This window comes from Lagopus muta, chromosome 5 (assembly GCF_023343835.1).
Source record: "Lagopus muta isolate bLagMut1 chromosome 5, bLagMut1 primary, whole genome shotgun sequence".
NCBI lineage: Eukaryota > Metazoa > Chordata > Aves > Galliformes > Phasianidae > Lagopus > Lagopus muta.
This window is the reverse complement of record NC_064437.1, coordinates 32,646,357-32,673,403: the sequence shown is the minus strand read 5'-3', so window position 1 is coordinate 32,673,403 and position 27,047 is coordinate 32,646,357. Positions and strand designations below refer to the sequence as shown.

Here is a 27,047-nt window from a genome sequence, read left to right as displayed (position 1 = left end):
GATATTGAAATTCTTGTATTTTGATCCTCATTTCAAAATCTGCTGAGTTGGATTCACGTATCTTCTTGTTCTGTGTGTGCAGTGCTGTTTAATTCAATCTGGGTTACTACAACATTAACTATTATCTGCGTTTGAATGTATGAAAAATGGAACAAATAGAGTTATGACAGTGATATATTGATTTATTTTTGAAATCATACACAAGTACAAGTAACCATCAATCTGTTCGCGTAGCAGTTTGAAGATTTATTGAGCCTGCTTACTGAAAACCTTGGACGTACTCGTGTTACCAAGTGCATCTTTATCAGTGCTATAGGAGTGACTTAGGTGAGCTGGTTTTATTAGCATTGTTGCCAATTAATTTCAGTAAACACATACTTAGGTTTTTTTCCTCTCAGGCTGACATCAGGGCTGTTACTTAAGAGGTAGAGGGTAGAAAATGTTCTGATTGTAAATCAAGCAGATTCTTCACCGAGAAAGCTTTGATTCATGAATATGAAATTAACTTTTGCAAAGTTGCTCTAATTTGTCTTAAAAGCAGGAATTTTGAAGAAAAAGAATTCACATTGTCCCCTCAAAGCAAAAGACTGATGTAGTATCAATCTACTGTGTTTTCTAGGAAGATGGGAATATAATTCAGCAGTTACTTCCGGAGCAGCTGTTGTTCATCTGGCTGTCAGAGGAACCAGGAAAAAAGGTAATTTTTTTTTTTTTTTTTTTAGTGTGTTTTAAAGTTAGATGTGTTTGTTTTTCCTCCTCTGGCTTAATAGAACATGCATGCACATCAAGACTTTACGTGGAGAATTGTTGGACAGACAAAATAGTTAAGAAAAGATTAAGTAATGTAAGTAGTATGCTGTAATATTCAAGAGAGATAGTGGAGTAGTTTATTCAAGTATGAAGTTCCTGAGATGTGTTTAAAAAAATAACAAAAACAACCCTAAAAAACTGAAAAACTGTTTTTCCTTTTTTTTTTCTTTTTTTTTTTCTTATGCATGTACAAAAAAAATATTTGTATTATCTGGACTAGATTTATTATTCTCCATTGATTGTCTCATTCTGTTGGAGCACATTTCTTGCAGTAAAGTAGCAGAGCTGTCACATCTATCATGATGCGTCAGAGATCTGTCAGGCCAGTGGCTTTTTTGGAAGTTTGCCTTTTCAGAAAAATGTAGCTGAGCGTTATAGGCAGAAGTTTGACATTTTCAAGATGAAAATCAATCTTCTTTTATGTGGTGTTTCTCAAACAAAACTTGTGCTGTGATTGCACAAGTAATGGTTTAATATGTTTGAGGGTAAGCTACCTATGCTGAATACTTTGGGTAACAGACTCGACATACTCTGTAATGAACATAAATTACAACAAGAAACAAGAGGCAGTCAAGGCAGATGGCAAATCACACCTTCATCTGCTGCTGTTATGAATGTGAATGTAAGGTCAGGAGTTTACCTTTTCTTCTGGAGTTAGTTAAGAGCTAACGTGAAAATTAATCATGTTGCAAACTACTAGTTTTCTCCTGTGTATAGAATAAAAGAAGCAAGAGCTGTTAAAGTCAATTGCTAAGAGCAGAACAAATGATGCAATTGCCTGAATATACTGGAGGAGGGCCTGAGTGAAGCATTTCTGAAACTGATGGATATTGTACTTGAAAATTAATCTCAAAATGGTCAAATGCATTATATAATAACAAAACATCTTGTGAGAGGAGGAACTGTGTGCCAGCACAGGTAATTGCCAACTTGGTTAATATTTGGGTTTGTTATTATACATTATGTTAATAAAGGCAAGCTGCAGATAAAGGTCGTCGTGGTTGAGAGAACTGTCTACAAACAACAGAAATCAGGGAAAAGCAACAAGGAGCCATAAACAGGGAAGCACCAGTAGTAGGATGCTGGGAGAGCTCTGGTAAAAAATGTTTGATCTAGGTTGCTGCCTTGGGAAAGTGATTGGAACTATCTAATGAAGGGATGGTCTTGCTCTGTAGTTAGTCACATTCAGGGTAATCGTCCTCATAAAAATAAATAGGTAAATGTTTTGATTCTCAGTTTTCCCCTCTCAGCAGACACAGCTGAGAAAATTGCTTAGTAGTTGCTGTTAATTCTAGTATGTAAGTATGTTGGCTGAAGAACCAACTCCCTGTGTGTTTGTACCTAGTGGTGGTTTTCAACTCTCTTTTGTTCTTTTTGGAACAGTACCTTTGGCTCAGAGGCATGGTATAACAAAATAATATTAAAATGGTCAAGAACCATTCAGAAAAAAAAAAAAGATAAAGCAATAGAATGTAACATTGCAGAGGTCAGATTTACTGTAATGAGTCATAATTGCAGGCGTGATTTGAGTGAATGTTCTCCACCTGTAAAACTAAAACACAGTTGATATGAATGTTGCATTGAATTAAAATTGTCTCTGAAAATTAATCAGTATTTGAATTCACATAAATAACCTCAGCATAATGATCCAAAAATGGACATTTTGGAAGAGACAGGCACAAGTGAGGTACAGTACACTGAGTTATTAAACTTCTGTTTTTAAATCCACTGAGTCCAGGCAGTCATTTCACAAAATGAATTTAAATCGCATCAAATGGCAAGGCCTGCTACCATATAGCTGTACTGATTTTATGTTGAGAAACGTGTTTTTTACCTGCCTGCATAACTCATAACTCACAAAGCTGTAAGAGTTGTATTTAAATATTTCTAAAAATCGGTTTAATCTAATTGGCCATCCTAAAAGATACATATTTATTGAAATGTATTCCACTGTGTAAATATAGAGAATTTTGTTTTTCAAGAGCCTTAGGAAGTTGTTTTTGGTGATACCCTCTGTGCTGTGTTACGTGGTATCATTATTCTTGTAACAGTACCTCTTTAAATCACGCATTTTATCAGTGGAATACATACTAATTTTCCATGCAAATGATATATAATGAAATAGTGGCACCATTTTGTTAATGAGTTTAGTAATGCATGAGATGGGTAATTAGGGGAGGAATGGTTTTGTACCTTTAAGTTCCCAACAATTAATAGATCCACTTAGGACAACAGCGAAACTCCCTACAGAGCTCGTACCATCTTTGATTTAAGTAAGCTGATACCCAAGTTTGACTGATAATTTCTTGGCCCTGTAGTCAGTAATAAAAAGAAACTGGAGGAAAACAGATATTAGCTATTCCTGAGCTATAAAGGCACTCAGAGTAAAAAAAAAAATACATTTTGTGGTAGACACCATTAACACAGATTGCCTTCAGCCCATTAAGCCTCATCAGTGCAATGTTTTAAACAAGTGTTTGTTTCTAAGAGCTGGGGAAGCTGAAGAATTCAAAACCACCTCAGTTTTAAGATTTCTGAGCCTTAATAAAATGAAGCTTGGTCTTAATTTTATGTCTCCATTCATGCAGGAAATTAGGGGACTAACTTCTTACTGCATAACTCTGGTTTTTGAAGCTTTAGGCTCAATTTGGCAGACTCTGTTGCTCAAATTAGTTCCTAAATGAGTTACTTGTTTCTGAAGTATAACCGATAGCAACTTGGATAGAAAATACTTATCATATGAACATGTTTCTCATTTGCAGAAGTAATTATATGATGGTTGCTCTCGTCAAGATGCATATTTGCTCATAAATTTAAAGCTAATAAGTTACTGAGTTTCTCTGTGCAATATGTCATTAACTGTGGTCTTTCTTCTCTAATCATAAGCTGCACATTTTATACTGTTTTGGACTAGAATGGACCCAAACATCATTTAACCGTTGTGTGTCGCACCAGTGAAAAGTCTGGATGAAGATTGATGTTGTTATTAACATGTCTGCCTTTTAATGTTTGTTTAATTGTTATGAAATGATGTTTTCAAGTGAAGCCTTGGTAAAGCTAGAGTGAGAAATGATTTTGTGGCATTGCAGTCTTGGTGGGGATCTTACAGAGTCATGGCTGGTCCAGCCTGAAGTCAGGTTGGGAGGAATCACTTTAAGCACACAAATTGACTTGGAAATAAGGCATGAAATGGCTTGTCAAACTTGCAGTTGCTGTTCGTTGTGCCAGTAAGCTCATGCTTTGAGTCAAAATCCAACCTGTTGAAGTCACACAGTTTGGTGGTGGTTGGTTGTCATTTTACAGTGTTGGCTGAAGTGATATCAGCGCTGTTAATAGTCACATATTCTGTGTGCCCATGTGGTGTGTCAACTTCATCCGATGCTCACAAAGGTTGAACATTGATGCTTTTGTTGCTTGTGTGTATAGTGCACTTGAGATGCTGTCTAGTGCCATACTTAGATCCCAGTCAGAGCATTTAAAGGGATCTAGATAGGCCTTCTCATTACTGTGATTTTCTCAGAGATGACTGAAATGCTTCTAAACACCAAATAAGATCAGGTCTAGATATACCAGAAGCTCAAATGCTTATCTTTTTAGGTACAACAGAACTATGGATGATATCTATGCATCTTTCCTCCTAATCCCTTTGACCTGCAGGATGTGTCCTTGATTTCAGCCAACACAGCAATTTGATGAGAAAGTCCCTGTGTTTTCCTGGGGGCTTTATTTGTAGAGTTATAAGAAAGCTCAAGGTCCATGACAGAGTCTGTGCCATAAAACCCCTTCTCAAATTGCTGCATCATAATTGTCAAGTTCAGAAGAAATTGTCATTAAGAGAATGTGTTTAATGTGCAGATAAATAAATGCACAAACCTATTCCCCATCTGCTGTTCATTTTGATACTGAAACTAAAATAATGACGTTGAAAATTGATTTCAGCTTTTCCATTAGTAAACTAATTGGAATATTCTGCACACAGTTAATTTTAATTTCTTCTGAAATGTCTTTTGACGTTTATGGGTTGTTTGAGCAATTGTTTATGTGATGTGAAAATTAATATTTGCCACATTTTGACATTGTGATCAGAAGTCTGTTTTCCAGTGTGCCTGAGTGGTAGAAATGAAAAGGAAACAGCAGTGGCTGCATCACAAAGGCTGTATTGGCAGTAGGTGCTTTTGTCTGTGTGCTGATCCTGTGGTTGGTATGTCCTAATCTGCAATAACAAATACAAGAAAAACACAGGATAAAAAGTTGTTTTGCCCATTTGGTTTGATAGGCATTGTTTAGCTAAGGGGTTTGGATTTTTCAGTGTCAGCGTTAGCCATCTGAATTTATTCAGCTGAACGAGATAGTTAAAGTTTCAGGGTGGCCCACCTCCTTCAGCATATTTCTTTAACTAATAGAGTGTAATTAAGTTAAGCTGGAGGGTACTAATAGGTCCAAGCAAGAACATTTTGATGTCAGGGCAGACTTCAGTGCCAGCTGGATAAGGAATTGTCTGGATGGTTGCACTCAGAGAGTGGTGGACAACGGCTCAATGTCCAAGTAGAGTCTGGCGATGAGTGACATTCCTCAGGGATTGGTGCTGAGACCAGTGTTACTTAAAACCTTTGTAGGCAATGTGGACAGTGGAATCAAGTGCACCCTCAGCAGACTACACCTTAGCTGAGTGGTGCAGTTGTCACACTAGAAGGAAGAGAGGCCATCAGGAGGGACCTGGACAGGCTTGAGAGGTGGGCTCGTGCCAACCACATGAAGTTCAACAAAGCCAAGTGCAATGTCCTGCATCTGGGTTGGTGCAATTCAAAGCACAGATACGGATTGGGTAGAGAATGGCTTAAGATGAGCCGTGAGGAGAAGGATTTGGGGGTGTTGATCGATGAAAGATTCAGCGTAAGCTGGCAATGTGCACTTGCAGGCCAGAAGGCCAACCGCATCTTGGGTTGCATCAAGAGAAGCGTGACCAGCAGTTTGAGGTAATTCTGCCCCTCTACTGGAGTACTGTGTCCAGTTCTGGAGCCCCCAGTGCAGAAAGGATGTGGAGTTGTTGGAGCAGGTCCAGAGAAGGGCCGCAAAAATGATCAGAAGGCTGGAGCACCTCCTGTATGAGGATGGGCTGAGGGAGCTGGGCTTTTCAGCCTGGAGAAGAAAAAGCTTTGAAGACATTTTATAGTAGCCTTCCAGAACCTGAAGGAGACCTACAAGAAAGCTGGGGGACTTTTTATAAGGGCAGGTAGCAACACGATGAGGGGAAATGGCTTTAAACTGGAAGAGGGTGGATTTAGTTGTGGTTTTAGAAAGACATTCTTTACTGTGAGGATGGTGAGACACTGAAACAGGTTGCCGAGGGCTGTGAATGCCCCCTCTCTGGAAGTTTTCAATGCCAGGCTGGATGGGGCTGTGAGCAACCTGGTCTACAGGGAGATGTCCCTGCCTATAGCAGGGGGTGGAACTACGTGATCTTACGCTCCCTCTAACTGTAGAATTTCCTCCTCTTTTTCAGTATGTCCCCAGTTACATCAACACTGTGTGCAGCTCACTTGTTTTTTGGGAGCTGTTGTTCAAGTGCTGCGTGTTCTCACTTTAATTACAGTCTGATTTCATGGAGTAGTAGTTAATAATTTCCTTTGTAACCCAGTGAGCTTGCGTTATCAACATTATTAAACTACATGACCTTTCCAACCCAAACCATACTATGATTGTATGACTAAGAATCTGGCAGACAAATTGTGAGGTTGGTACAACTCCTTGTGAGTTAATTCCTGAAGGGGACTATGTGGAGCTTGCTGGGGGTCCATCCCCTTGGGGATCCACAGTTAGCCTGACTTCCATGAGGCCATGGGCTTCACAGGCCTAAACGGCAAAAGCACGGTCTGCTTAGTTACTGTGTTTGTTGCTTCTGCTGTGCTAAGGTGGTGGTCACAGGTGGTGATCTTTTACAATAGGGAGCTGTACACTTTGATCAAGAAGAAACGCTGGACGTAGAAACAAGATGTAAGATTAGATATGGCTGCTTAGGGAGGCCTTGAAACTATTGAGACTTGTATCCAAGATATACATAATCATATATATATGTGTGTGTGCTGCTGTGTTGTGTGAATGTAGTAGATGTAGTAGAAGAAGAAGAATAAAGGACTTTCCTATGACAAAGGCCGCTGGTTGCTGAACTGCAACAAATTCCCAAGTACCTTCTTGAGGAAAGGGCCTTGGAAGCTGTAATACAGCTGTTGATAGCTCTTTTATTTGGTTTTTGTTCAGTGGAGCAGCATCAGTATGCCTTCGTGGACTGTAAGCAGGCTAGCATCATAGAGGTATTTTTACCTTTAAGTTCCTTCCTTGTGAAAGTAACTAGGGCTGGGTCTCAGTTGGTTTTAATGATTAGAGCGTCACTTTCAGAGTAAGCTTTTTAGTTGAGTTTTTCCTGTGTAAAAACAGCCTACACCTCCCTGAAGACCAGGCTGCTCACAGCCCCATCCAGCCTGGCATTGAAAACTTCCAGAGAGGGGGCATTCACAGCCCTCGGCAACCTGTTCCAGTGTCTCACCATCCTCACAGTAAAGAATGTCTTTCTAAAACCACAACTAAATCCACCCTCTTCCAGTTTAAAGGCCTTCTGGTTGAATGCCATCTCTGTGCATTTGATATTCTCCAGTTTTTTAGTCTCGTTTGTTACATTGAGGTTATCTACTAAAAACGAAGCCTTTTCTGTTTCCGTCAGTGATGAATCAGAATAGAGGGAGTGGATCAGTATGAACATCTCAGTGCTTCCCTGCATTATTAGACTCAATTTGGTGAACATTCAAGTAGAATGGGAAAATGGGAAAACTGTGTGCATGCATAGCACTCTTTCTCTGGTAATGATGAGTTTGGTACTCAGAAGTGAAAAATACTGGGTTTTGTTTTGAAAAGAAAAATGGTTTCAGAAATGAAATTATTAGTAAAACCTTAATATTTATGTTCATGATTTTTCATACCCGTCTCTTAGGGATGTCGTCAGCTTTACACTTTGTCAATCACCTCTCCAGAATTCAGTTTTGCCAGGGAAGAGGAGATGAAATAAAGGTGTGGTATACCTATTGGCAAAAATGATGCATGGCACACTGCAGTAATCTGCCCATAAAAAAGCCATGTATAAATGTCTATTTATTTCTTAGTTTCTCCCAGCTCCCTCTCTCTGTACAATTTCCTCCTCTTTTTCAGTATGTCCCCAGTTACATCAACACTGTGTGCAGCTCATTTGTTTTTTGGGAGCTGTTGTGCAAGTGCTGCGTGTTCTCACTTTAATTACAGTCTGATTTCATGGAGTAGTAGTTAATAATTTCCTTTGTAACCCAATGAGCTTGCATTATCAACATTATTAAATAAAAAAAAAGTGCAAAGTGCTGCATAACATCTGCTTTAAGTGTTTCTGATTCCTTCAGGATTATAAGAACATGGCATGGAAGTGCAAATCAGTCTCCTTCCAGTCTTCTTCAAATGTTATGCAAACTTTGGATTTTGTGCAATTAAAGGGACAATGCAACTTTGATTAGTTTTTATTAAGTATTGTGGACAACCACGTTACGATCAAGGTTCATGTTATAATGGATAGAGGTTGACATTTAATATAAAAAATACCAGTCAGCATTTTATCAGTCTGAGAAATATATTTTTAACATATGTGCCACGTAACATACATACATCTGCCCTTTCCTGCTTCGTTAGCTGCATGTTATGCCATTAAGAGAATGTTAGCTCTCATCACAAACAACAGCACTTTGGAAGATTCTTATATATTGCAAAATATTAATTTTTCTGATTAGTTACGTACTTGATTAAAAGCTGAAAGCTTGATCCTGCAAACTCAGCCTTAGATCAGCAGTAATTTGCTGTTAGTGTTTTGCAGGAGCATTGTCACTTCAGTGGAGGTGAGGAATTTGCATCTCGGAGTTTTTCCCAATGTTTTGCAATAACGTCTGTAGGTCAGTATAGAGACAATTTCATTTAAAAACATTTTCTCAGCTGCATCTTGTTTTGTTTTTCTGAGCTGACAGGTGATAGATAAAGTGTTGAGTTTGTACTCCATTTTAAACAATATGAGTGGTACAAGCACGTCAAAGACTACTGGAATCTAGACTGGTCCAGCACTCTTGGCTGTTTCTCAGTAGCCACAGGATTTACAGGAAAACAAATTATTTTTCCCATGAGGAAATCAGCACATGAAACTTGTATTTGAAAGTCAGAATTTTCTGAACAAAATACCTGAACTCCTGCAAGACATGCATCATGCCCAAGGTGAGTTGCTGATAAATGCAGTGAAGAGGTGTATGAAATCTTAACTCTAAGGCAATTGAGCTGTTGGGTAAAACTTCCTTCATTGCACTGTCTTAAAATAGTCAGAACACGTCCCAAGAGTGTAAACTCTCAGACTTTGTCCTAGTACCATAGAGAAGGACTTAATACCTCAATTTTAACCCAACTTTTATAGGCGACAAACAAGCAAAATAACTTCTTCAGTATCTGTGATGTTAAATTTTCTGCATTTCCTTGGCCTCAGGTTAGGGCTTGCTTATTCTCACGTCTATGATATCCAAGCTGGTGAAAGGTACCTCATCCCTGATGTTCCTGTTGTATCATCTGCCCTGACAAAAATACTGTGTTTGGTTGCATTTCTTGTCCTTATCCAAAGCCTGATGTGTGTCTAGATGCAAAACTACACACCATGTGTGCACAGTGGTAGCCAGCCTTCCCTCCTATTTTCTACTGTGTAGACACAGCCTAAGAAGGAAAAGGCAATAAACAGGCCAAATTTTCACATGTACTGAATTTGTTTGACTCCCCGTAAATCCTGGTGATCAGGCTACTGACAAGGTCCTTTTGTTGCATTACTTCAGTTTGATGCAGTCAATTGTGCCTAACAAAATCATCGTTTCACAAGGCCTCTAATTACTGTATGCAGATAATGGGATGGATATGATGAAATGGGATATTGGCTATTTTTAATAAAACTATACCTTATCTTTTGATGTAAGCAAATAAATTGCTGGAAAATAAGATGGATGCTGTAAATATGATTATTTTCAAAAGAGATATCTAGCAATAGCCCACATTCATGTTTCAGAACAGGCTGCACTTCAGAACCCAGTACATTTTTACTCATTGTGTTAAAAACTGACAGCAGCTGCACTTAAAGATAAGGGCAAACGGTGCTCCTTAAGACAAAGAAATCATTCAGAAAGAAATTATTAGTATACAATACTAAAATGTGATGGCAGGGAATAAAAGAGCAAGTGTGTGTTGGCTTGTGAACAGAGAGGCTGACACGAGTGTGAAATAATGAATATTTTTCAAAAGAAAAATGGCAAAACCCATCCCCAAAAAGTTAGCAGTGCTAAAAATTTGGTTTATAAGATCTTTCTCCATTTGTCCATGGACCAAACATTGAGCTGCAATATCAAAAATTAATAATGAGGAGAAATATCTCTATTGCTACTACTCTGATAGCTTTTTTTCTCCCCTTTTCTTTAAAATGGCAGAAATGCAGCTAAAAAGCTTTTAACCCTAAACTGAACATTATAGGCAGAGCTGGTCAAGTATGTGTAAAATCTATTGGTTTATCATAAACATGTAGCCTTTGGGCTGTTCACTATTAAAGTGTGAAATGAAAACTAGTGAGAACATATTAAAAGACACAGACTTTCCATATGGAAACAAAAATGTCTTTATGAACTATTTTTTCAAGGTTCACAAGAAGTGAATTAAAAGGTAGGTAAGAAAAGCATACCTGTATGTGAAGGATAGCAATAAGAAGCAGAACCAGGACCTTAAGGATGAATCCTCCTTCCTTGTGAATATCAGTGCCGTAAGCTGTGATCTTGCAGAGGTGCAAGTAATGGAGAGTGTTCATCTCTCCCAAGTTTATCGAAATTAGCAAGTCATAGCTACTCCCACGCTCTCATGTCATAACAAGTGCCAAATCTATGCAGTTAGTATACACCAATGCATTTCAAATGTAAAATTGTAAAGCGGCAAAATGCTTTTGAAAGTCTGGTGTCTTGACAACCATCTGTTGTTTGTTTAATTACAATGAGCTATTTACAGTTTTGTCAATGTGAATTACCCGTGCACATGCATATACCATATATATATATATATATATATAACATGTACAGAAATTCAGCCTATACATGATTACTTTGTAGTTCAAGATGATGTAGATTAAAGGGCTACGCACGGCTTGATTGTTAAGAACAAAACTAAATGCCTTTCTTGGGCAGGAGGTGTGTTTAGGTAGTGTCCTGCTTCCTGAGTTTTGAGGGAGGGGAAATCATTTTTTATGTCCCCTAGTCAGCAGGAGTCACTGCCCTGATGGAGTCATGCAAGACTCAGAGGAGTCAATTTGTGTTGAGAGCTTTCTAGTAACAACTAATACTCGGTAAAATTGGCTTGTTTGCTAATAATGGTTAATAAGCATGACAGGTAAGAGTACTTTGGCACAGGGGTTATTTCTATGCTGGAAGTTGTAAAGCAATATTAGGCAGTGGCTACTACAGAGAGTGAAAGAATAGAAGAAGTTAAAGAGGAAAATTAGAAAAGGGAAAAGAGAGACAGACAGATGTACAGACAGATATACAAACACAGCAAAACGGTTCACCACTCCTCGATCCAATACTGTCTTGGTGTTGGAGAGTGCTGATTTTTGGTAGTGTGGGTCATCCAAGGTGGGATTGCCAGTTGACCGCAATGACAAACATATGCATCCTCTTAAAGTTCAGAGTGGTTGAGGCTGGTCTTTGGAGTGACGGGTTCGGGGAGCTCAGCAGGAACTCTTTGTTCCTGCCTTCCCAACCTTGTAAATTTAAATCAGTTGAGGTAAGAGGAAACAGGGAGATGGCAGCTTCTATCTTGCCTTGATGGGACACAGTAGTCTGATCTTCCTGTATGAAGATGATAATATTTGCTCATTCATTCCTAGGCCTTCCCATTAGAAAGCAAACAGCTTCTGGCTCTGTCCAAAGGAATGCTTTCCAAAGTGAAACTGTCCACAAAGTGTTGCTCATTGTCTCCTGTTGATTTGTGATAACACATTCCTTGCCAGTCTTGGGTAGAAATTGTGTTATCATCCAATATTTTGTATTCAGCAAAGCCCAGTGAAGTACGTTGATGACAGTTCTAACAGTCTGTAATATAAGAAATTGCTAACCAATGTAATTCAACAAAATTTTAGAAGTGAAAGAGCTGAACTCTAAAAGCATGCTAAATAGGTTTAGTGCTTGTTGACAAGGAAGTGAGTTGCTTATGTACATCTGTATGTATTTTGTTGAGGTGACTCAGACCTTGTTGTTGAAGTCTCCACTGAGAGCAAGGGGGAAGAAGGAAGGATTGTCTATTGGTACTTTAATATTGAATATAATTTAGTTCTCACATGTCTTAGTGAATGACCTCTGTAGCTACTGCCAGGACCGAGGGCATGCTCTTCTAGGAGTGTAATTTGGCAAAGTGGAAGAGTTCAGCTGGCTGGGTCTTAGGTCGGCTCCCTGAACGACGAGAGCTGTTGGGAACTGCTTTAAGCTGAAGCAGTGTCTCTGCTTGAGCCGTATGTGTGCCTGGTCTCCTTCCTTTGGGGCTGTGACTCGCACCCACTGCCATGTTATCTTATGGAAATACTTCATTTAGGAGTGTTGTTTCTCCTTAAGTTTTACAGTACCAAATGTGACTAAACAAGCAGTTTTATATTTTTTCCTTACACTCTGGTTCACTGATGTCTTTATGTGACTTAAATCCATTGAAATGTAATAAAACATCAGCATAAAAGCATCCGAGTCTTACAGTAGCCATTAAAGACATTGAGAAAGAAGTTTAGTAGTATAGAATTACTATTCTAATCTAATAGGTCCAATTTATGCACACATTGTGTCTTTCTCCCTTTCTTTGCTTGTCTAAATTTTTAAAATGTGATTTATATCTGGAAAATTTATGATCTAAAATCTGTGCCACATTTCCCTTTATTGTCTCATGGCACACAACTCATTATCTGTGGGTGTAGGCATTAGTGTGACTCAGCATTAATAAGTCAGAAAATGTTAGATATCTGAGGGTATTCTTATTAAAGAGCTCTGTTTTAAAGCAAGTAAAAGTGATAACTAGAGTCTGTGAGGATCCAAAGAGATGAGAGTAAAAAGTATTTTGCTTTTTGTGATAAAGCTTCAAAGTGGCTCACGATAGTTTGAAAGTCAGAAACTCATTAAAACATTGGTATTTGCTGATGCTTATGTTTTTGTTAACCAAGTGTTGTTTTCTGAAAGTTACTATTACAGCATCAGGAAGGAGTTTTGGGGTGGTAAGCACCTGCATCATGTGAACAACTTTTATGAATTCTTTACAGCTGGCTGTAAAAAAGTTGAGTTAATTTCTTCACTACTTACTACATATTTTAGTATTTCTATCTTATTCTGAATCTTCAATATTCTTGCTGTAGCTAGTAGTGTCCGCTGGGGGTCTGTGCTAGGTCAGATCTTATTCAATTTATTCATCAGCGACCTGGATGAAGGCACAGAGTTCACCCTCTGCAAGTTTGCTGATGATACCAAACTGGGAGGAGTGGCAGGCACACCAGGGGGCTACACTGCCATTCAGAGAGATCTCCACCTCCTGGAGAACTGGACAGAGAAGAACAGGGCTGAGTGCAGGCATCTCTGTCTGGGGAGGAAAACTGCATGCACCAGTACAAGTTAGGGGTTAACCTACTGGAAGTCAGATCTTCACAGGAGGACCTGAAAGTCCTGGTGCAAAGAGCACCATGAGCTAGCAGTGTGCCCTTGTGGCCAAGGAGACTAACAGTGTCCTGCATTGAAAAGAGCCTGGCCAGCAGGTCGAGGGAGGTGATCCTCCTTCTCTGCTCTGTTGAGGCCATGTCTGGAACACTGAGTCCAGTCCAAGAAAGATGCGGAGCTCCTAGAGAGAGGCCAGTGAAGGGCTACAAAGAGGATTAAGGAGCCTGGAGCATCGCTCGTATGAGGAAAGGCTGAGAGAGTTAAGACTGGGAGGGAATTATTAATGCGTGCAGATACCTTACAGGAGGATATCATCATGTTGAGGTCAGGCTCTTTTTGGTGGTGCCTGGCAACAAAACAAGAGGCAATGTGCTCAAACTGGACCACAGGAGGTTTAGTGGGCACATGAGAAAGAATATTATTTGCTACATGCATGACAAAACATTTGGAACAGGCTGCCTGAGGAAGTTGTGTATGCTCCTCTGCAGATATTCAGAACCCCCTGGGGCATGATCCTGCTTTGAAGCAGGGCATTTGGATTAGATGATCCTGAGAGGCTCCTTCCAACCTCAACCATTCCGTGATTCTTACTTTTCTTTGCTTGAATTTGACCTGATTGTCTTTTGATGGCAGATTGACACTTATGTGTGTGCTTTTTATTCCATTGCTTTTTAAAAATTATCTTATCTTACCTTGCACTTCTGAGCACAGAGTGTAAATTACTGATGGAGGAAAGTTCTGGAGACAAACACAGCCTTAATTCTAGTATTTCCCCACTGTTCAATACTATTAAAAGGGTCTACATTGTATTGAAATCTCACATCCGTGAGTGTCATAATATGGAATACAATGTGTTAAGGTTTGCACGTGTGTGGGCTACTCTAAAAGTAATTCCTCCTATTTTATTCTGTTGGCCCACAACATCAGTGGTGAATGTTGGTTGTATGGCAGTACAGACCAAACTTTCCTTCCAGCATTTTGTTATGTTTTGTTGCTGTGCAACAGATGGCAGCAGAAGGGCAATCTGTCAAAATTATGTCTGACATTTTAAACTGAGACAGGGGAGGTTTAGGTTAGATATTAGGAGGAAGTTTTTCACCCAGAGGCACTGGAACAGCTTGCCCAAGGAGGTTGTGGATGCCCCATCCCTGGAGGCATTCAAGGCCAGGCTGGATGTGGCTCTGGGCAGCTTGGTCTGGTGGCTGGTGACCCTGCACATAGCAGGGGGTTGGAACCAGATGAGCATTGTGGTCCTTTTCAACCCAGGCCATTCTGTGATTCTGTGTCGATTCTATGTCATGGAAGTGTATATGAAGAGGAGTCTCATTGAGTTCCTCCAAGAGGAACAAATGACACCCATTGAAAATTCACAGCTAGTGGTGCTGATTGTGTTGAAAAATAATGTTTTGTAGCTGAGAATTTGCTCTGTTGACTAATGTCACTGTGCTCTTTCTATCTGTCGTAGTTTCTATGGAAAGAAATAGGAGATGTTACTTTTGGAGCAACCTGGAAACAGAATTGGGTCTACAAAACAGCTGCTATTAAAACAGGAACATCACATAAATCAGGAATTAAGCTAAAGAAAGAAATTATGTTCTAAACCATCCTAAACCCTTCAATGTTCAGAAATAGTCCCTTTCCTCTGATAAATGACAAACGCTCTGAGCACTGCTCTACTTTATAGTGCAATCACAGTAACGTGGCACAGATGGCATGCGGTGGCTTTTTCTTGCTTGTCTCAGTGTCAGATGAATGAGGGCTAGATGTGACTGCTGTATAATTCAAGGCATTGCCAAAATCTCATGAACCCTTAATTGAGTGTTCAGGAAACAAGAAAGGCATCCTGTAAACTCTAGCACAGTGCCCAGAGGCGTGGGCCAGGGAAATCCAACAATCTCTCCATTGCGTTATTGGAAGAGATAGTCTGATAGTTTCAGGACTTCATGAATGCTTACTGTAATCCATCAAAATGCTGCTGTTTTGCACATTAATCTCACCTGAAGCATTTTAAATTCTTTATTCTTAAACTTAGAATCCAAATATAAGCTTATCTATTCTCTGTTTCCATAGTCAGTGAAAGTTTCTGATGAAATTTTTGATGTGAACTAGAAAGATTTTGAGATTTGTAATACTTACACAGAAACTGGAATAATGAATGGGAAATTTGTGATATGGAAATAGATGTTGAGAAAGCAGTAATCGGGAGAATACGGATGGTTATTATACATGTTGAATCTGTACAGGTCGTATCTGCAACTTTGACCACATTACTGGTATTTTGGTAATGCATGCTCAGTTATGTGATGACCTTTAAAATCTATATAATATTGTTCATAAGGGATGGGGTTTTTTTATTCTGAAAGCCATTTAGGGCACCATGAGCTATGAGAAACACCTAGTAGGCTGATGAGAGGCGGTGAGTAGAAAATCAGAAGGGCCTATTTCAGGCCCTCTAAAAATAAATACGAGACAATAATCACTTTATGAATAGAACAGTGTTACTTGTTTTTTAAAAGCTGCAGAAGTAGCCTCCATTTTTCTGTGCTCTCATATACGTAAATGAATGATCCTAATAAATCCCTATTTATTTTTACATAACAAAGGATTTTCACTTTTTTTTTTTTTTTTTTTAAATCTGTCACATGTGGTATGAATACCTGGAGTTACAGTACTAAGGTAGTGGAGGAAGGGGCAAACTTTTAAAACCTTATCCTTTTTAAAAAAAGGATATACAATAAAATCTGAATACATGATAAAAGTTGCAGTGACTCCAATTAGGGAGAAGGTATAATATATAAAGTTGAAAAAAACAAAAAAACACCCGGAGACCAAAAAAGCTCTTTTTGTAGGAATATTAAATGTAGCAGTATGCAAAATGAAAAATGAACAAAATGTTCCAATTGTTTGCTGAACCCTGCTTTAAATCAGAGGCTGCAGATGAGTCATTGCTTTGGGAAGCTGACAATATGGAAGGAGGTTTTGAGGAGATAAAATGATGGTGGTTTTGTTTTGTTTTCTTCTCCCTTCTTTTTAGTGTTGAGAACATTAAAAAGAAAAAATGTCAGTGGTATTTTCCTGTGTTAACAAACAGGAAAAGGGAAGCATAAGATAGTTCATCAGACAGATCCTTTTAATTAATTATGAATGGTAAATCTTGATTTTAAGATTATATTAGGAGACCTTGTTAGCGTTTGTATTGCATTGCATGCCTCAGAATGTCATTTTTCTCTAAATGAGATACACAGCTGTAGAACGCAGCTGGTATGGATACCTCCTTGTGCAAGTTGACCACATGGCTGTAATGCTAAAATGCAAGGACATCTGCTCCTTGTCGGGTTGGGAAGTACAAGAAGGACTTCATTTCAGGACTGGACAGGGATGGCTGAAGGCCCAGGATGAGAAATGCAGGTGTAGCATCTTCAGGTAGACCACTGTTGGCCTTGCCTGGCAATTTATTTCATAGAATCATTAAGGTTGGAAAGGCAGCTAAGATCATCTAGTCCAACCATCAACCCATGCCTGTGACTGCTCCAGACCAAGTCACTCAGTGTGAGATCTACCCATCTCCATAACCCCAGTAAAAGTCCCAGCCAAATTGAGGATGTTATTTTTTTGTCTTTGAGTTCAACCTTGCAGCTCCTGATCTGGTTAAAAATTGAATAGTCTTCAGTCTCCAAAAAACTTGAATGGAGTTTTGGGGGAATGCTGCTAGATTTATCAAGGTGGTGGTACTCTGTAAGTCAGCACTTGCTTTGGTGAAACTCTCTTAAATTTTCAAATGCAAGTAGACAGTGGAAAACATAAGAAGCAAGTGTCTTCAGAGTAGAGCAGTGCTTCTGTGGGTGAAAGGATGAACGTTGAAGCAGACTGTCTCGTGCTTTGAGCTCTGGATTTGAATCAGCTGCTTCAGAGATGGGCTGTCTTTGTGTGCTGGCTGAACTTCAGAAGGATTCTGAAGTGATTTATGTGAAGAACTGCGCTTAGAATAACATTAAGATTCTCACCCATGGATACAATAGGAAATTAAACATTAAAATCAGTGCTTTATTCTGAAGTTATGCATCTCTGTTCTCTTATTTTGTTTGCTGGAGTTAAGGCTTAAGGGCCAACATTTTCAGCTACTGTAAATTTGAATTGTTGTCTCAAAGCTTTGATGATTTATTGAAGATCAGCTATTGTATGATCCATACTCAGAATTGTTTGAAAGTCTGGAGTTTAAGCTCTCGTTCTCACAAACCATATTACTTCAGTACATGGTGCAAGGACTGATTGCATTGATGTTGAATTTGCTTTGTTGATATCTCATTATTATTGTGTAGTACTGTAGATGAGATTGCACATTATGAAGATATATTGCCAATTGTATGTGAACAGTAGGAAGTTAGTAGAGATGCTGATGGCTGTACGTGTTTACTAAAATGTGAATTAGCGTGATTTCTCCAGCTTTAGGTACAGACAGGTTTTACTGGTCTTCTACAAAAATGTGTGAATCTGATAGATGAACACTTTTAAAACATTTCAGCAATTCAGACTGCATGTTTTAAATGTTATGTTCATCCCCTCAGAATATAACTTAAAATTATTGCCAACATATAACATCAATATGGATGTATCTAATTGAGCTTGTATTCTCTGAAATTTGGTGGGATCTATAAAAAGCAAAGCATGAGAAAAGCCTTATTCTGTAGATTTTAGTTAGAAGCATTATCACAAATTTGTTTTTCATTTTTGTATTTTCACTTGTTTGAAACCTTACTCGGTGAAGGAACCTTGTCTCAGTAAAGCCTGTTGAAGCTGTAGGCGTAGGGAAGTACACAGTTTGGATGCATTGTCTTTGGATGAGCTGTTTGCTCATCTCCAATGACTTTCAGACACAGACGAAGAATGATTGCCATCGTTCTACCTTTTCTTCCTACTTGTTTTTTTTATCCAGCAGTGCTGTGACTGCAGGACTCACCTGTGGTCAGTCAGATTGAGGTTCAGGCTCCTTCCTGACTGCAAAGATAAAAACTGTTTCTCAGTGCGTGCATAGCAGCGTTCCAGTTAGAAGTTCTCAAGAAAAGTATGTTGGGCCACTGAGTGCATAAATACTGAGTGAGCTGTCCAAGGAGGAATGGTCTTGCATAATCAAGATGTTATGATCACAATATAATTGTGTATAATCAATAGATATCAAGATGTTATAATCGCAATATAATTGTATAATCAACAGATATCAAGATGTTGTAATCACAGTATAATCAAGAGAATTAGGCAAAGTAGACAATGATCACAGAAGAGAATAAGTGGAAGAGCTTACCCTTTGGCTGAGCTCACCAGAAGACACCAAGAGAGGTGATCTCCAGAAGAGATCCTTCCCCTCTGGTAGCCAGCTCTTAAATAGGTCTAGGAGCCAGGCTCCACCCCTTCCGGCAGCACAGCTGAATTGCCTTCACCTGTGCTCCTCTGGCTGACTCGTGGCTCACCTCAGGTGATCAATCAGAGGTTCAGGCCGTGACTCAGCAGTTCCCATACACTCCACCCCTTCACGGCGTGAACCAGTGATCAGGTTAACAAAAGGGTAAGCTTTCCCTAATACAGAGATCCGGTATATCGCGACGCTTATACAATTTTATTGTGACGGGTCTACATCTGCTTGACTTTGTTTTTGAAACAGGCTGCTTCTGCCAGGAAACCTCCAATGTGGTAATCTCAATTAAAAGAAGTGAACAAGCAAACAAAATCCAGCTTCCTGGCTTTCATTTCCTTTTGATCTCACCAGTATGCAGCAGTAACCAACACTGGAATAGAGGAGGAAAAAAAGAAAATCTTCACATGGATAGTTCTGCTCAAATAGAATATGAAACCTTTTCTATTCCTTGCCCCAAAGAGACTGAAGTGGTGGCAGTTTGTTTTTCAGAAGAAATTTGCTTGTGTGATCTGCAGTAATGACCTTTAACAAGATTCACACTTTATCTCTTTTCATAACACACAACAGCGTGACACTCATAAAATGCTATAGAACTGTCAATAGCTCTGACAGGGCTCTTTGAAGGGTATTTTTTGCAACAGTGACCACACTTTTAATATGATCTGTGGGAGAAGGGTCATTTAAAGATTCATTAATTCTGTTTCCTGGTGTCTTTGTAATAAGATGGCGGTAGAGCAGAATTAACAGTGGCATAATTTCCTCCAATGAACTAATTGTCTTCGTAGACATTAAGCTTTTATGCTGATATTTATTGGAATAATCAATTAGTGCTTTCATCAAAATTAAGTGGAGTAATCTCAAAGAGCTGTTATATGTCTATAGCTTTAGAGAATAGTATTCTCCACTGTGCTGTTGCTCAGCCACGCTGTCTTTCACAGCTACACAGCAGTAGAGTCCTTAGAAGGTTTCAGTATGAGCAAATGAGAAGTATGAATAGTGGAATTTCCTCGTGGACAAGAACACCCGAGCTTGGTTCTCTCTTTTCAGTAGCAGGTACAAGGCTGCAGCAAACTTGCTCAAATTCACTTACAAGCTAGAGAGTTGTGGTAGCAATGCTCAGAAGTTTTGAATGACTTGATGTCATATCACTAATTTAAAGGAAGCTCAGAAGCTAAGTATCACAGCGTTGGATCTGTTGAAAGCTTCCATGATTTTGGTAAGCCACACAAAACCAGTTAGCCTTCAGTTAGAAAAATGTATGAGAGTATGTATTTGACTACATGAGAGACTGACTGATCACCTGGCTTCATATTTGTAACAGCTTTTCTGATAGTCTGTTTTCATTGCCAACTCCTACACTGCTCATTTCTATCACAACTACTCAAAGACAAGAAATACAAGAGCTATAAATATTTTTAGAAATCTTTTCCACATTATTATTATTTAAATGGTAGTAATTTAAGACTGTAGATCAGTGGCATCCTTTTGTACTCCGCGTTCGCTGCTGCCTGTTACAGGCTTTAACTTCCATTCAGTGAATCCAGGGAAGTATAAGGTACCTGCAATTCAATTAGAATGCATTGGTGAGTATTTTTAACACATCCCAATCTCAACTTGAGTGACTCTCATCTTAATCAAGTCCTTGCTCCAATATCCTCAGTAAGACATTGTAGTACAAACCGCATAACAAATGACAATTGAATGTTAACCTTGAATGTTAAACTTTCATAATACTCTTCTATAATTTCATGATGTGAGATAACTAGCCTCTAGATAATGCCTGCTGTTCACATGGCATAAGCATGATCCCATCAAGACTTCTGTTATTGCAGAGAGTTGTTCTGCTGTTCCTAAAATCCAAAGGAACTCCTTTCTAAAGAGGAGACTTGGACTTGGTTTATTCATATGGCAGGCAATGATGTGCAAATAAGAGAAGTCACACAAGTCAGTCCTTAACCACTGCAAAGACTGAGAAAACAGAATAGGCTTTCCCTGAAAGTGTTTTTATTTAAAAGTGCTCAGTTCACCACTACATGTGTTTGCTTAGAGAAACTAAATTGCTGCTCATTGTGTGTTTTCTTAGCAAGTCAGAGAGAACATAAGCAACGAGAAGAATGAAAACAGTGCAAAAATAAGACATATATTGTACACAATACATTTTATCACTTATAGAAAACTGATCTGGAAATCAGTTCAATGCCATTTGCCCCAAAATGTCTAGAATGCCTAGTTTAGATATAGGAAACTGCTGCCTTGCCTGCTTTTTTTTTTGTCTACATCATATATTAGATTCGGGGCTGAACCTGTATCTGTGTCTTACTGCTTCTTAATTCTCCATTTTAAACACCTCAGGCTCATATTGCATCATTTCCTAAACCTGATCTAGTAGTGCTCAGTTCCCTATGGCTAGAGTAAGCCAGCTCTCCATGCCAGAGCTCAAATCTGCAGTGTGTGTGACTGATGCATCACACCATGCCATTTCTCTGCTGTCAGTTGCCATCTCCCAGCTGTGATTTGGAGCCATAAAGTTAGAGTGCCTCTCTTCTGTTACCAGGAGGGATGAGCAAAGTGGATTGCTTACAAATGGAGACTAATCCTCATCCATTTGGCTCTTAGGGGAATAATCAAAGTCATATTGATCCAGAACAGGAGGCTCCAACAAGCAGCTGCTTTCTGAGGAATCTGTCTTGTTCTGGTATATATGTCTGAGGAGCAGAGCCCGTTTTCAGGGCACTTGATGTTTCAGGAATAAGATGAAGGAGGCTGAATAATGACTGTCGTCTACATCTAAAGGTTGTGCAGCTTCCCAGCCCCAAAGTAAATCTGATGAGCAGATGAACAGTGACAGCCTGTTATGCAAGTAACTGTGCAATGCCTGTCTGTCTAGTATGGGCTTAGGTACAAGATTCCTGGTGCCCATCTTGAGTCCTGGTGCTTGAGAAGCTTCTGCATATATATACTTTTTTTTGTCATGGTGCTGGAAGTTATTCATGCTGTACCTTTTTGTAAAGCTGTGACTGTTTCCTAAGTGTTGACATAGTGCTGCAGTGTGATTGCACCCTGGCATGGAATTCCAGCTCTCTCCACTTAGAACAGAAGGAATATTATTTACTCTAAAATTGTATTACTTTGGTTTTCTATTCAAACTCTCCTAACCATTCCGGTTCTCTTTCCCAGCTTTGTTAATGCCTTTTGCCTAGTTTTCTTTGTTTCCTTGCTTTTCTCTGTGGTAATTTGATTATTTTAAAACAGACAGCCCTTTTGCTTAACATTTTGGAGGAAGCCTCAGTCTTCCTCCAAAACTCCCTGTATATAAACAATTCCCTGTAACTCTGCATACCAATTTCAGTTGCTTTGTTCTAAATTGAAAGGTCACATACTATTTTCTTTGTGCATACCGTCTCCTCCTTTGCCTTCCCAGACCCTGCACTATGTCTGTGTTAACTTCATAGCTGAGTCTTGCAGAGATCTGGAACGCTGTTTTCCAGCTCATTGTGCTGTCACTTGCACTGGATTGCCAGGAATCTTCCCCAAAACCACTGCAGACTTTCTTTGAGGGAGTTCTGTTTATAAGAGCAGACTGATGAATGGAAAATATTATCCAGCAAGTAGCTAATTCCATATTTCTTTTGTATAATTTTGGTCCTCAATTTGTTATCAACTACTACTTTTTGCTTATCCCACTGCCCCTCCTGTTAGTAACTGTGAGAGATCCTTTAAGAAGTCACCCATGAAGAAGGAATCTTTTGAAATCATCGAAAAGTACAATTCTGTGAATTTATTTTCTATGGTTTGAGTCTCTACAAGGCCCTTGGTAATCCTCTTCTCTGCAGAACATGTTTGGAAAAAGGTTGTCTAAGCTCTTCTGCAAATACAGTTTTGTAGCCTTTGGTCAACCTGCTCATCATGTATTTATTATTAATCTGCTGAGTTCATGAGCCTTTGTTTTTTTCTTACTTGAATTTCTTTTGATTTTCAGGTTTCAGCTTTTTTTCCCCCTAATTTCTAATCATAAAATCACAGAATCTTTAAGGTTGGAGAAGACCTGCAAGATCATCCAGTCCAACCATCCACTTGTAGTTCTTGCTAACGCGCATTCCTCAGTACAACATCTAAACAGTTCTTGAACACCTCCAGGGTTCACCGCCTCCCTGGGCAGCTCCATCCAGTGCCCAACCACTCCTTTCAGAGATGAAGTATTTCCTAACATCCAACCTGAATCTCCCCTGGTGCAAATTGGGTCAATTCTCCATAGTCCTATCACTAGTTACACCAGAGAAGAGGCTGACCTTTGGCTCACTGCAGCCTTCCTTCAAGATGATCATTGTTAAGCTTCAAATGTTACTGCTTAGCTAGACACACAACTTGAACTCATGTTAGCTTGAAGCATATTGAGTCTTAACTAATAATGTATGCAGTTTGTCTATAGTTAGGTTCATTGTAAGTGGAATTACTGTAGCGTTACTGGAGTATGAAATTGTTTTAGAGATTGATAGAAACCAAGAATATGGCTAGGAAACCTATTAGTTTTTCTTAGTGGATGAAATTAGGGAGGAAGAGTCTAAATAGTTCATTTTGTCCTAAGGATCTGTAGAAATAGAAAATTACATCAAGGGAAATTTTGGTCAGATGTTGGACGACAAACTTGTAATCTCATACGTTGACCCAGTGAAAGCAGGATTCTCAGAGGTGTGGAGGGATCTTCAGCTTGGATTTAGAGCTCAACTGGGCACACTGACCAGCTCAGTTTTCTGTTGTAGTCCTCCCCATATTATAAAATATTATTATAAAATATTATTAAAATATTATTTCAAGGGAGAGGCTGCTATTCAGTTTGTGGTCACCTTGCCAGCAAGTTGTTTGCTTCTTCAAAAATATTAACTTGAAACAAGAGAAGAAGAGCAGCTCTGAACATTGGCAGTACTGTACCCATATAGTGCCAATACTGAAGTATTTAACAGTTTTTGCAACATATCTCATTTCACACTAATGTGGAAATAGATTTCAGCTATGAATTGTGTGTCATGGTCTTCAGGATTTCAAATGCTGTTGCCTTATGCCCTGTGCAGTGTTTGGGAATAGCAACGAAGTTGTGTTCAGGTATGAAGACAAGTTCTTTTTACTCTTTTTTTTTTTTTTTTTTTTTTTTTCCCTCAGGAAAAATAGATGGTCCTTTCAGTCCAGAATAAGAAATTAGAAGTTGTACAGTGTTTATTAATTTTCCCTTCTACTCAAGTAGCATGAATAAAAGATAAATGTGAAATTGCATCTCTTCATGGTAAAATGAACTCAGGTAACTGAATGTGTTTCTGCTCTATGCCATCTCCTTCTGCCGCAATATTTGTTATTTCATAACCAGCAGAGAGTCTAGCTGTCGCACAGAACACCTCTAAATCCTTAGCACTGAGTATCCTCCACACCTCTGGAATATGAACTATCTCATCAATGTATCATAGCTGTTTATTTCTCAGAGTGACTTCTTGTTATCAGTCCTTGTAAAAGTTTAATTAATGCAGTGCAGCACTTCCTCTGTCTCCACCTGTGCCCTGTATCCCTACAGGATTGTGGTAGATGAGCCCTTGTAGCAAACCTGCCAGTTAGTTTCAAGCCAGGTTAACAAATGGATGCGGATGACTTGTTTTCCTCCTCCCCAAAGAAATGTTCTGAAGGGGAATTAGGTCTTTGCCAAAATTCTGGGAAAGAACAGAGAACATCAGCATTTAGGAAGTTTTTTACTCAGAGGGTGGTGAGGCACTGGAACAGGTTGCCCAAGGAGGTTGTGGATGCCCCATCCCTGGAGGTATTCAAGGCCAGGCTGGATGTGGCTCTGGGCAGCCTGGTCTGCTGGTTGGCGACCCTGCACATAGCAGGGGGTTGGAACCAGATGAGCATTGTGGTCCTTTTCAACCCAGGCCATTCTGTGATTCTGTGAAGAGATTAGCACACCATGGGAATGTCCACTGTTCTCCTATATAGGTTTGTAAATAAGTTTTTGGAAGAAGGAGGCACCATGGCACCTATGTTCAGAGCCAGACAATGGAAACAGGATTCTTCTCGTAGTTCAAATGTGTTCAGTATAAAGTTAGTCTGGAGGGGATTGTGGCAGGTCTTACTTGTGAGCAGTACATTATGTGCTGGCTGGGCACTTGTGAACTCTGGTGCAGCCAGCTCCCAACCTGGAAATTCCAAGGCCAAGTTAAGTATGTATGTTTTCTCTGGGTGGCAACTTAATCTCTGAGTTGTCTGCCTGTTTTTAAGTGCTTTCCTATGATAATGTTGTGGTCACTTCTGCCAAGTGTGTGATTTCACCTTGTGGCTATTTGCATGCTGTTGACTGTAGTAGTAGAGCAATTTGATGAGGTACATTAAAACAATAGTATGGTAATGTTTTTCACATAATCAACCAGTGTGATGTGTTTCAGTGAACTGAAGAGGTCGTTTTCTTGTCTCAGGGAGTTATTGTGTTCTTTTCCTGAAAACAAGAAAAGTCCTTATGTACTTGGTCACTTTTAGAGGCAGATACAGCGTTTACAAAGCCATTATCCTTTGCCCCCAGAATTTAATCATCTGTGATAATTTTTTTCCACTCTTTTGAGTTCTTTTCCTTTTTTCTTGATTTCGGCGTTTTCAGTTTCTTGTGCCCTTTTCTCTTTCTGTAGCTGGTGCCTCTTGCCTGTTCTATCTGTTATCATCTCCAACCTGTAGTTCTTCCCTGTGATCTTTTTCACTTTCTTTTACACCTTCTGCTCACTGGCATAGCATGGTTTCATAGTCCTTAACAATTTAAGTTGTATTAAAAAGTCGTTATTCCTCTCTTCCGCATTCCTGATCTGAAGCACACAGGAGCCTTTGTGGGAAACATATTTCAAGATAATAAACGAGCCTGCAGACCTCCTGTCCCACCCATGGCATTAGTCGTAGTGCTAGGCATTTCCCTGGCAGAATTGCAACTAGGTCCATAGGGTCAGAGGAAGAAGGAACTCTCATGGAAGTTAAGTCTTCTCTAATTAAAAGTTAATGAAATAACAAATAAAGCAGTGGATAGTCCTGTGTGGAAGAAGAGGATTTTTTTTTTTTTTTTTTTCCATGGCAGCTTTTGGATTAATGCTTTGATTTTTATTAATGTTGGAGGAACAAACAATAACTTGAGGTCTTAAGCTCCTCCAGGAAATCTGCTATGAATTTTTATTTTTACAATGTTAGGTGGACATACACAGATTCAATTTTGATGCTCTAGCTTCAAGTAGTCTCAAACACGCAATGATTTTTGAGGAAAATGAAATTAATCTCAATAATCAACACCGTGTTTCTAATAGCATAGAATCATGGAATACCCCAAGCTGGCAGGACCTGCAGCGATCACAGAATCCAACCCCTGGTCACACACAGCACCACCTAAATCTAAACCCTATATCTGAGAGCAGTGTCCCAGTGCTCCCTGAGCCCACTGCCCAGCACAGTCCATTCCATGCCCACAGCCCTCTTGGGCAGAGCCTTTCCCTCACCCCCACCTGCTCCTCCCCTGACACAGCTCCCAGTTTTCTTTTTCTTTTTTTGAGTTAGTGTTTAATTAAATACTGATGGGCCTTGGAGGGGGTTGAGCTTGCTGGATGTAGCTTTCATTTTCAGTGAAGTCACTGTGGAAATTGTTCTGTCACTGGAATCCCTCCTGGTGCCTCCCTTCCTCATTTAATAGCTCTCCAGAGGTTGGTGGCTCTCACCCTCAAGCTGCTCTTAGCCTGTAGATCAACAGATCAATTTTATTACTGTGTGCTGTAACAGAAAATGCTGTAGTGAAATATTTGAAACAGAAGTGTGAAAGTTAGTGGAAGGATTGTGCTGAACACTACTGTATTTTTTTGTAATTACCATTTTTTCTTGTGTTGTTTTTTTCCCCTGTTAATAGAGGTAGTTGGCCATGTTTTTGATAATAGAGTAACAAGTGAAAACATTGTTCCTCAGTTATTTGGTTTTATTCTACCATCCATTATGTCTTTTTTATTTAAAGAACATTTAAGATGAATGCCATCACAGGGCAGGCAGCCATTATCTGTTTCATGTCTGTCTTGGCCACC

The 27,047-nt window shown here is 39.3% G+C and overlaps 1 protein-coding gene across 9 annotated transcripts in view; it reads left to right on the top strand.

Annotated features, from left to right (window-relative positions):
* The window catches only part of PCDH15 (protocadherin related 15), a 678,253-nt gene that overhangs the window by 164,471 nt on the left and 486,735 nt on the right, over window positions 1-27,047 (top strand). For all 9 annotated transcript variants that reach the window (XR_007376985.1, XM_048944599.1, XM_048944600.1 and 6 more), the window contains exon 3: window positions 620-697. The gene's annotated coding sequence lies outside the window, so the exon portion shown is untranslated. The remainder of the gene's footprint in view (window positions 1-619; window positions 698-27,047) is intronic.